We start from the raw sequence: 10,838 nt of genomic DNA, 5'->3' as shown, positions 1-10,838 counted from the left end.
CAGAACCACCAGAGGTCTCCTTATCAGCCATCACAGTGAGTAAAAAAGAATAGAACATCAAGCCATGGCAATTGGTGCTCATGGTGAGTGTGCATCCTTCCAGAGTTTACCTACAGAAACATATGCACTTTTCCCTAGCAACAACTGACTATTTAAAAAATTTAATGTTTTAACATTAACATGAATAATAATAGCTAATAATAATTGTGCATTTTAACCTATCATTTATTCATTTAATCCATTTCATTTAAACCATGTGAAGCACCTCCTTTTTAAAATGAGCAGGCTCAGAGACAAAATCCCTTGACAAAACCACAGCATTCATGAGTGCTTGAGTTTAGACTTGAACTCAGATCTGGCTACTCACTTCAAGGATTTAACCATATTTCTATAATGTTGATTATAATCCAAATGTTGAATGCTAAGAGTTTTAATCTTTATTTTTTTATAATATTCTAAACTCTATTAAAATACGGCAAGCATCTTCATTACAGATTGACATAAAAATGTAGTTTCTACTAATGTTTTGTTTTTTGTTTTTTGTTCTAATTATTTATACATGACAGTAGAATACATTTTCACATGTCATACATAAATGGAGTACAACTTCTCACTTTTCTGGTTGTACATAATGTAAAATCACACCAGTCGTGTAATCATATATGTACACAGGGTAATAATGTCCAATTCATTCTAACCTCCTTCCTACCCCCATTCCTCCTCCCCTCCGTTCACTCCCCTCTGTCTAGTTCAAAGTACCTCTATTTTTCCCTAGCTACACCCGCTTACTGTGAATTAGTATCCACATATCAGAGAAAACATTTGGCCTTTGATTTTGGGGGGTAGGCTTATTCAAACTTCATTTGAATGACAAATTCTCTTTCCTTCAGCTACTCAAGATGATTTTTCACACATTTAAATACTTCAGTTAAAACCCAGTTTGTGCACATTTTCTCAGACTTCTGGATTTAATAGCACATTCTGGGTGTGGCTCACAACGAACAAAACTGGTTCAGGGAATAAACCAAATTCCACTTCACTCTATTTTCTTTAAGAAAAATAGCGGTTCGATCTAAATGGAATGACCCCAACCCCAAGTTGCAAGCTCCCAAATGCTTCTCTGGGACTACCTTGGTGGTGGTGGTAGTTTGCTAGGACTGTCATTAAAAACGTCCCAGGACCTAGCAACTTAAACAGCGGAAATTTACTCTCTCACTCTGGAGGCCAGAACTCTGAGATCAAGGTGTTGGCAGAGTTGGTTTCTGAGTCCCCTCTCCTGGGCTTGCAGACAAATGTCATCTCCCTGTGTCTTGGTTTTCCTTCTGTGTCTGCCTTGTCATAATTTCCTCTTCTTATAAATACAATAGTCATATTGGATTAGGGCCCACCATATGACCTCACTTTACCTTAATGAGCTCTCAAATATCCACCTCCAAGTACAGTCCCATTCTGAGATTTGGTGATTAGAACTTCAGCATATGAATTTGGAGAAGACAAAATTCAGTGCATAATTGTATCCTAACAACATCCTTTTATAAGGTGATCTGTGTTGTATGATATAAGTGCTTCTGACCCAGATAACTAGGAATTTAAACCTCTATTTTTTTTTTCTAAATGCTTTTGTGTTGTCCATCTGTGACAAAACAGACAAGTTATTTTGTGACTAACAGTTTTTATTCAAACAAAACACTTAATGACAATTATATTACAGTTTCCACTTTAGGAGACATCATTGATGTCAGCTGTTTAAAAAAAAAATGTACAAATGTTTTCACCAATTACAAATTGCCAATTAGTAAAAAAAAAAAAAAAAAAAAAAAATTAGATTCCTAAAAATAACTTCTTATTGTATATATCTGGTACTCAAAACTTCCCAACATTTAATGAAGAGAGTGCCCAGAGTAATCTACCCTACACATATCTCTATGCCTGGTAATTCCATATGAAGTTTCAAAATGTTCTAATAAGAGGTGATTCAGATGTGTATGTAAGTTACATCAATCTCAAGCTACCATTTATGTGGTACCTACTAATTTCACATATTATGCTAGAGTTATGAACATTAAATCTTTTTTCCCCTCAAAATTCTTACAAGAGAGACATCATTGTCTCTGCTTTACCAGGAGGTAGATAGAATATTAGAGATATTAATGAATTGGTCAAAATCACATGGTTGTTCAAGACAGGTCTTAGATGTAAACCTAGTGCTCTATGGCTTCGATTTTTTTTTTCCACCACTTCTTTCACTTCTGAAGATATGTAGCAGTATACTCTAAGTGACACAATAACTCAGAACTTTTCCTGGGCCATAAAAATATCCAATCTAGTTCCATCAACTGTTAGTTCAAGTAAATAAAATAACAAGAGCATCTTTGTTTCCATGCTTTAGCTACAAAATCAATTAAGGAGTATTTACCACTGGAAATAAAATCTAATCTGTCTTTGGGTGATGATGAATATTGAGGTAGATACATTTACTTTACCAGTCAACCCAAATAGTAATCACAAGGTATTGTGTGCTATGTCTGGACCATGGTCTTGCAAACACTTATTTCATTGTTTAATTTTGCCCATTTTGTGCCTGAGCTTCCTAGTCAACACGTACAGAAGGCAGGAGCCTTTCCTTGTCCATCTTCATTTTTTATTGCAGTTCTGAGGGATATGATTCGAACAGGGCAAGTGCTCAACAAGTTTCACGACTAGCTTTGGTCTTTATAAGATGACCCAGAGAAGCTCATGGAGAACTTGGTCACAAACCTCACCATTATACAACAAGGTATCCAGGAAATCCCTAAAACCACTCCCCAGACCTGGTCTCTGAGGATTGGCTGGTTGGTGCTGATGAAGAGTGCTTTGTGACAATGGTGCAGTTTCATTTTATAAGCAGGAGGTGTAAGAAATCTTAACCAGTCCTAACTGGGGAACTTACTCCTAAGTAAAGCAGAATTCTGTTTGGGGCCCTCATCAATCTGCCCAAGAGGGCTGACAGCAGCACTGTCAGTCAAGTCTACCCGTGAGCTGGAAAGGCCTTCCTTCCACATGCTGAGGCTGTTGTCTTCTTTCTTCCATAGCAAGACTTGATCCTCATGGTCAAAGAGCAGATTTCTTGAAATTACAACAACAGGCAAAATCAGGGTAATATGCCTAGAATTTTATTCTAAGTACGTAACTAGGCACATTACATCCCTTTACCTAGAAGTAGAAGCACAAAAGAACATATAAAGACATTCGATTCTTAAGACTAAGTCATAGAGCCCCCCTGGTAAATATAAAGGACACCCTGATGCCAGAGATGAAGAGGTCTTCTTCAAAAGAAAGAATTGCCTTTGATGCTAACTCACAATAAGCGGAGTGGGATAGGGAAGAATAGAGTTACTTTGGATTAAGTAGAGGGGAGTAAAGGGAGGAGAAGGAATATGGTGGTAGAAAGGATAGTAGAGTGAAACAGACATTATTACCTCATGTACACATATGACTACATGACTGATGTAATCCTGCAATATGTACAGAGAAGTGAGAAATTATACTCCATTTATGTAATATCTATCAAAATGTGTAAAAGCATTCTACTATCATGTACAATGAATTAAAACAAATAAAAATTTTTTTAAATGAATGAATTGTCTTCAATACATGAAACCAGCAATGAGAATATAATTGGATGGATATTGGTAGACCTGGTCTCTGAGGGAAACTGTAATCTTCAAGAAGCCTGCTAGGAGACACGAATGCTTCTTTAATCTGGCATCTCCTTTCAGTTCAGCATCTCTCTGCAGGTCTGCCGAACCCTTCTATTTGTCCTAGAATGACTCTGCACACTGTTTCACACCTCAGAACACTAAGAAAACTACAAATTCCTTAGCCTATTGAGAACAGACTTTTAAAAATAATAATAGATTGAGGTAAGTTCATGGACTTACTGATCCTTTAAGGAGGCAGAGATACTTTGAGTTAGAGGAGGTTTGAAAACCAAACAAGCTCTAGGGATTTAGAGCACTTGGGCCATCTCAAGACTGGTGTGAAGCTCTCTCTTTTCTGAGAGCTTTAGCTATATCACAGCTTCAGGTAGGTTAGAAAGACATTGGCATCTAGACATAGAAGCAAAGTTAGGGGCAGGGAGCTACTAACCCCCAAGGAATAAGTTTCTGCTAAATCTCTGAATCTGAATTTTCTTTCAGCAGAAGACACAGTTTTGCAGAAAACATCAATTTAGATTCAGGAAGGAGGCCATAAGTTTGTATAGACAAGATAAGAATAAAGTAAGGACAAGAAGAAGAAATCCAAGGTGCAAAGTATGGTAGAATACAGAACCTGGACTATTCAAGCCACCACCAGTAATGCTTATACATGCATTATCTTAGTGCAAACTTGGTGTTCAGCCTCCCAGAGAGCAATTCTAGAAAGTGAAAGGGGACACTAGGGTTCCAAAAGTGAGTCACACCAAAGTCATCACTGCACAGCTACCCACCCCTTTCATCAAGGCAGAAATGACTCCATATTAGCCACAGCTTCCATGATCTCATTAGCAAAGATATTAAGAATCCACTGTTGCTCTCAGAGTGAAGATTGAAACTGTGCCACAAATTATTTCACCCAGAACATTTCAATTTGATTGGGCGGATGGGCATGGGGAAAAATAATGTCCATCTCCCCGTGGTACTTTTCCTTAATCTGCTTTGGAAGATATTTGTGTGATTGAAATGTGTCCCGATGTATGCTAGTCCAGAGAAGGGCCTAAATGAGACCTTCTGAAGATTTGGAGAATGGTTAAGACACTTTCATTACAAGTAAGCAGACTGACCAAAAGGCAGCTATGGCCTTATACAAACTAAAATATCAGGGGTGGATCTGGCTTAGTGCATAGATGAATTCAGGACTCAAATAATATTAGGATTTGACTCTCCCCTCACCCCCACCCCGACACACTTTAATTAGCTCTGCCTTCCCCAGTCTCAATCTCACGTGTCTCTATGATGACAAAAGCATAAGGGACCTCTCAGCCCACAAGAGTCCTATTCCAGGTACAAGTCTTAGTGCATCTGATGGGGTCTTCAAACCCAGATTGCATCGGAGTCAGAGGGAACTGGGCCATGTGGACTATTAGAAAATGGGAAATCAGGCATTGGTTATCAAAAGAAAGGGCGAACACTGATGGTCACGAAGTATGTGTGCCCACTCCAATGAGGGAGTGGTCTTGAAGCTGAGGTTGGAAGAAACAGTTGACCTTAGTATAGATTTCTCTCCAGAAAACAGAACCCAGGATAAAGGTTTGCATGTAAGCCATATCTTTACAGAAATGTATTAGGAAATGATTGGGAGCTGGAAAGGATAAAACAGGAAAGAAGAAAAATCAATGCAAGGAAGACTGCAGGTGTTTATAGAAGGAGGGACCCAGGAAGGAGCACTTGCTGACCAGCCCCACCTTCCATTGGTCAAGGATTATCTATAGATGTTAGTTCTCATTTCCAGATACATGTACGCATGAGAATGGCCTAGTGGTTCCTGAAAATATTCCACACTGTAAAGTCAGAAAATCCTGAAAGCAGAAAGAGGGAGATAGATAGTATAGCTGGTTTCTATGGCAACAGTCAGGGTCAAAAGTAGGGCAAGAGGATGTGAAGTAGGACACAAGAATTCTTGGATGTATCTTTCCTCCTGATACTTAAACTGTTTTGCTTTGTTTTGTGTATTGTTTCTGGTTAATTTTTAACCAAGAATAACTGTAAAGAGAAAACACCATGGGGCTGGGCATGTAATTATAGGAGGAAGAGCAGAGAAAAACCTGGGCTTCAATCTTTACTCAGCCATCAACAGTTTAGTCTTTTAGTCAATTAATCTATCATCGGTAAAACATAAATGTCAATTATGCCAACCTTATGTGATTGTTGGGAACATTATTAGTATGTAAAGCCATACTGTCACCTTATTAAAAATGTTATTTCATTTTCACTTTTTTTTTTTTTTTTTTTTTTTTTGGTACCAGGGATTGAACTCAGGGGTGCTTAACCACTGCGCTACATCCCCAGCCCTTTGTTATATTTTATTTAGGGACAGGATCTTGCTGAATTGCTCACAGCCTCACTAAGTTGCTGAGGCTGGTTGTGAATTCATGATCCTTCTACCTCAGCCTCCCAAGCTCATTTCCACTATTCATAACAACAAAGAAGGCATCATAAATTTTAAATTGTGTGTGAAAAATAAAAGGACTTTTATTAGTGGCCTTTCTAACTACTTCCACCTCCCTTCAGTTTATGCAGTTTGCAATTCATGATATTTAAAACAGCGCCTGAGCTGAAGATGCAGCTCAGTAGCAGAGCAGCTGCTTAGCATGTGTGAGGTCCTGAGATTGATCTTCAACATCATACACATACAAAAAACTTCCAACTCATTGCAGAACCAAATTGTATATCACAGCAACAGAAAATAGAAAAGCTTTAAAATGTCATCGATATTGCTGCAGGATTCACTATCAAGATTTCTCCCAAATTCTTTCTTTCTTTTTTTTTTTTTTTTTCCTTTGTACCAGGGATTAAACCCAGGGGTGCTTAACTACAGAACCACATCCCCAGCCCTTTTTTATTGTTTAAGACAGGATCTCACTGAGTTGCTTAGGGCCTCACTAAGTTGCTGAGGCTGGCTTTGAATTCACAATCCTCCTGCCTCAGCCTCCCAAACTGCTGGGATTACAAGCATGCACCACTGTGCCCAGCTCCCCCAAATTCTAATCTGCTGAAAACTATCACCCATCACTTTTTTTAAAACCCACTCAATCTAAAACAAGGGAAGAGTTATTTTCTATCTAGCAATGTGGTAATGCAGTTTCCAGGAATTTAGAAAAAAAAATACACAATACATTTGTTATCACTGACAGCAGTTCAAATGCCTAAGCATTTGCTTTCCACAGTTTCTGAAGAGTATGCTGGTGGGTGGGGGGGCGGATATGCTGACCCAAACATAATCCCAAACCCTGTCTATGCAGTTCTCCCCTCGGCCCCTGAGATAGGGACTGCATGTCTCTTCAGAAGCTTCTCTAATGGCTCACAGAAGCCCAGGTGCTGAGCACCATCAAATCATCAGTCTCACTATCCTCTAACTGTGAAAGATCCTGGCTTCTAAGGGACCAAATGCAGAAAACCATCTCTTCTCTCCTCTGTTTTTCTTCTCCAAACTGAACTTAATCCTGAAGTGATTTAAATGTTTTCAGCAGAAAGTCAAAACAAACCTGAGTAAGGGTGAACAGAGATGGCTCATACTGACTCATGTAAGAGAAATTCTTAAATGCTCAAGTCTCCTTTAGTTCCCCAAATACTCTGACCTCTACATGGAATTACATCACTCAATGCAGCTAGAGGCAGTTTTCCAAAAGCACCTTGACTGCAAATCAGTATCCACAGGTGTTTAGGAAAAGGTCTAATGGCTCTCTTTAAGATATCCTCAAAATCCATCCAAAAGATGAACTTCATGGATGTTACATAACATACATTTTAAGTCAGACCAGCCAAATGTATTCTCCAAATGTGACAAAATTCTACCCAGCTTTTCCTCCATCATGCTAGTAAGCAAACAGACAAACTTCCTTACAGATGGAAAAGAAACCAACAATTAAGCCTGACCGGTAAGGATTTCTCAGCTCAAGTTTTAGGAAAGGAGAAATAGAAGGAATGATAGAAATTTGAGCAAAACCATGATTGAGATGAAGTTTTAAGATAAGGAAAAAACTCTAGTGAATGGGGGGAGGAGGAAAGAGGTGACCTCAGACAAGTCATATACATGAAGGTAGGTGGGAGCTGGGCTAGACCGGACAGCACACATCTTTCTAATGAGAGCAGCAGCTACTCAGTTCCTGTTGCTCTGGTCACATATATACTCTGGCCAAGTATTGCCAGGTTTGTCTCTGCCATCTCCAGTGTGGTTAATCAGTTTGGCAGTTCAAATTCTCAAGACAGACAATATCATTGATCAGCTCGGCCTAGGTTCTGGTTCTCCTGGGAGAAGGTGTCTACTTTTAGTCCAATAAGCTGTGACAAAAGGGCCTGAAGAGGGTCAGGACACATGATCTATTATCTATACCAGAAGAATTTGGAGAAGGAAGAACTGATTTATTAGAAGAGGGATATGGGAGGGATGCTGCAGCAAAGCCTGTCTCACAAACCTAAAAGGCAAATTGTAGACTCATGATAGTCATGCAATTATTTCCACCCTGCAAGAGACTCTTCCCACGATTCCCCTGAATGCAGATAGGTACTGTATTGACCTCTCCAATCTTGCATTGCTTGTTTCAGCCAAGATGAGGATGCAAAGTAAATAATAAGGCATCACCACCTCCTGCTTCTCCACACTGTTATTAAGGCTGAACATGTTTGGCCAAAGAGAAAGCTGCCTGAGAAGTACAGCTGCAGATGGCTCCAAAATATGCCATGTTACCCAAACACTATTGCTACATTCAGAATATAAAGTCTGCAGTAGAGGTAAACTATTTATTTCAACCACGGCTGCATAATCCAAGATCGTCTTTCTAAACAGAGAAAAAGAACAATGTCCCCAAGAAAATAATGAGACTATGGACATCTAACCTGCTGCAGTATTATTTTTAGACTCTTAGCTTGGGAAACTGAGGGCAAGACTCAGGGGTCAGCAAAATTTGATCCAGAGAAAGATGGAGAAGTCTTTGCTGGTATGCCTCCAAGAGACAGAACAATGAGTACTTCACTTTACAGAAATAAAGAATCTGAAACTCAGAAGGGTTTAGAGTTTAATGTTTTCTAATAGAATTTAGGTCTTCTTCCACTCTAGGGCTCTTTAAGTGTCTGCAGCAGGTTCTTGGTTTGAGGTGGAAGAACCAGAAAGCATATGACATTTAACTCTAAAAGCTACTTCTTTCTAAAGACCAACTAAAGACATCTGTCACTTATCAAAAGTAGCCCGTGCCTTGAAATGCAATGATTGAAGAACAAATGTTTCTTGACTTGACAGAGCCTGTTTATAATTACAAAATTAGAATAGACACTTTTTAATTTAAAAACCAAGAAAATGACTTTACTGTGCTATGAAACCTATATTAAAATCCTCTCAGACAAGTTAGTTTCTGGCTAAGCTCTTGTTTTCAGATGGCTTTGCTCTAAAATTTCTTAGACTTATTCTTTGACCACCGATGACTTTTTGGCAACCTCCAAAAAAGGAAAAGCCCAAACTACATCCCTCAAACCTGAACAGATAATATTCTACCCCTAGTACAGATGTAGTTGAGGGCAGAGTGGCTAAGTCCCATAACTTGAGTTCCTGTCCATCTTGCAAGAAATTGGGGAGGGGGCACTACCAGTGGTCCTAAAGGCTATCTGACCTAGCCCTGAAGGAACTGAGGCTTAAAGCAGACAAGTGACAGTCTGGACCCTTAACCCAGTGGTAGGAGAGCTAGGGCATGGTTCAGAAAGCCCAACTACTCAGTCAACTGAAAGATAATTTTGAAATTTCAAATACCACCACCTACTACTTCCCAGACTGTGTTCCTGAAAACATCAGTCCTCTAAGTAATTGATTTAATAAATGGGAAAGTATAAGAAGGAAGACATGGAGGGAAGGAGAGAGGGGATAGAAGGGAGAGAAAAAGGAAGTCCATCCAGGGCCCATAAGCACCGGAAAGGCAACACACCGCATGCCCTTCGTGAAGATTCACATGACACACTAGAGAATCAGAGAAAGAAGCCCCGCAGTAAGGAAGTCTGTTGAACTCAAAACTCTTTTTCTAAGTCCCATCTATTAACATCCTACAGACCTAGTGTTCTAGGAAACATACATTGGGACATGCTGACTTAGTGAGAAAAGAAATGAGTTTCAAAATAATTGGGCTGGAAAGTAAAGAAATGGAAACAGCCTGGCTCGGGTCAAGCAGGAGTTCAGAAATGGCACCATGTCATCTTCGTTTTCTTCCCTGGCTCTTTTATCCTGGGACTTGGGAAGATCGGAGAGTAAGGGTGTCCTTGAAGAGCAAGGACAAGGAAAATAAAATTTGCTTCTTGAGTTTACCATTAAAGGTTTGTGTAAAAGAGTGGAACACAGATCTGCCTCTGCCACTTTTCTCCATGGGTATTTAAATCCCTACCAGAAATATGAAGCTTAGAATAGTATTCCTACATATTTATAACCGCTTTACAATGAGCTACCAGGATTTTTCCCTCTTAAAGTTGATAAAATTACATTCCTACCTCAGAAACTGTGAGAGAATCAAATTTGGCCTTTAAATAAACTAATTTAAAGGTTTAAAAAATATTAAAGACTTTTAAAAAAAAAGGAATAGGGGACTCAAATATCCCAAACTGTGAAAATGTCACATTTTTATACTCAAATGATTCAAAATAGATGAACAGAATGCTTCCAAACTTTCTAAAAATATGCATCTTCAGGCAATAAAAAAATCAATCTAAAGGGTCATTTATTTCAAGGACCTAAAAGCCCAATTTAGCACACCAGTGAGCCCACACAGCTGACTGGATCTGGGAGACCAGGGCTGAAGAAAGGTCATTCACACTCCTCCCTAGCTCCTTAATGATATGTTTAGCCAGGCTAATTTTAGACCCATCGGAAGCTTTTGATTCAGTCAGCCATAAGGTGTTGGTGACAAGTCTGTGGTCAATGGCAGGCGTGGGCTGAGCTCCTTTTGAAGTCAATTGGTGAGTTCATTCCTGGAAGGAGAGTGTCAATAGGTAGTCACAGGAACTGCTCACCATCCACATCTCCTGGGAGGTCTTTTCTCCCCAGCCTATTTACCTAATGTGGGCAGGAGACTGTGGGAGCCATCAGGGGAAGAAACATATACCCATCCCATTGCCACCTTTTCAACT

Source organism: Sciurus vulgaris, assembly GCF_902686455.1.
Source record: "Sciurus vulgaris genome assembly, chromosome: 6".
Classification (NCBI taxonomy): domain Eukaryota; kingdom Metazoa; phylum Chordata; class Mammalia; order Rodentia; family Sciuridae; genus Sciurus; species Sciurus vulgaris.
This window is presented reverse-complemented; position numbering follows the sequence as displayed.